This window comes from Oryx dammah, unplaced genomic scaffold, assembly GCF_014754425.2.
Source record: "Oryx dammah isolate SB20612 unplaced genomic scaffold, SCBI_Odam_1.1 HiC_scaffold_18, whole genome shotgun sequence".
NCBI lineage: Eukaryota > Metazoa > Chordata > Mammalia > Artiodactyla > Bovidae > Oryx > Oryx dammah.
Genome location: NW_024070202.1, coordinates 68,734,970 through 68,736,338, shown reverse-complemented (window position 1 = coordinate 68,736,338; position 1,369 = coordinate 68,734,970). Strand labels below are relative to the sequence as shown.

At 42.9% G+C, this 1,369-nt stretch overlaps 1 pseudogene; it reads left to right on the top strand.

Moving 5' to 3' along the window:
• Window positions 1-432: 432 nt before the first annotated feature.
• On the top strand, window positions 433-1,105 carry LOC120877418 (annotated as a pseudogene).
• Window positions 1,106-1,369: the final 264 nt, after the last annotated feature.

The following is a 1,369-nucleotide window of genomic DNA, read 5'->3' as shown; positions in this document are numbered from 1 at the left end:
CAGTCGCCCCTGGCATTTCCCCTCTAGCCTTACCTTTGTATGTTGCAGAAGTTGGTCATCTGTCTTGCTATCTGCATTTTTGGTTCTGTGCTTCCTTTCTCATAGAAACTATTGAAAATAAGGCATCGTTATTACACGAAAGAGGCCTTTCCCAGAATCCCAGTCTTTCTCCCATAAAAGTTTATATACAAAAAAAGCCAGAGTCCACATTAGTCAGCCTTAACAAGATGTGGGAACCTAATCATGGTTCTGTTTGGTATGCAGAAAAATCTTCTTGGAAGCAAATGCTAAACAAGCATATATGAAAGTGCTTATTTAGCACTATTTACACAAACTTTTTACATTTAACATTCTCATATTAAAGTTTGCGGGGGCAGGAATTTGTGCTTCCACCATCTTTCCAGCTCTCAGTCAGACGGGTGCAGAGACGCTTCTGGAAGTAACATCGCGATGGCTGCCCAAGGAGAACCCCAAGTTCAGTTCAAACTTGTTTTGGTTGGTGATGGTTGTACGGGAAAAGCTACATTCGTGAAGCATCATCTGACTGGTGAATTTGAGAAGAAGTTATGTAGCTACCTTGGCTGTTGAGGTCCATCCTCTTGTGTTCCATACCAACAGAGGACCTATTAAGTTCAATGTATGGGATACAGCTGGCCAGGAGAAATTTGGTGGACTGAGAGATGGCTATTATATACAAGCTCAGTGTGCCATTATAATGTTTGACGTAACATCAAGAGTTACTTACAAGAATGTGCCTAACTGGCATAGAGATCTGGTACGAGTGTGTGAGAACATCCCAGTTGTGTTGTGTGGCAACAAAGTGGATATTAAGGACAGAAAGCTTAAGGCAAAGTCAATTGTCTTCCACTGAAAGAAGAATCTTCAGTACTATGACATTTCTGCCAAAAGTAACTACAGCTTTGAAAAGCCCTTCCTCTGGCTTGCTAGAAAACTGATTGGAGACCCTAACTTGGAGTTTGTCGCCATGCCTGCTCTTGCCCCGCCAGAGGTGGTCATGGACCCAGCCTTGGCAGCACAGTACGAGCACGATTTAGAGGTTGCTCTCCCGGATGAAGATGATGACCTGTGAGAAAGTGAAGCTGGGGCCCAGCGCCAGAAGTCTAGTTTTATAGGCAACTGTCCTGTGATAGCAGGGGTGCAGCGTGTTTGCCACTTTATTACATAGCTAAGCAGAACACGTGCTTAATCTTTGGATGCTGAAGGAGATGGATGGGCTTTGGAATGAATGTCGCAGTTTTAAAAAAAACAACCTTCATTTTTTGGAACCTGCATATTTAGGTGTTTTGGAACACAGTTGTTTCCTCCTTGAGTTTCAAATACAAGACTGCTATAGTCACATGACAATATT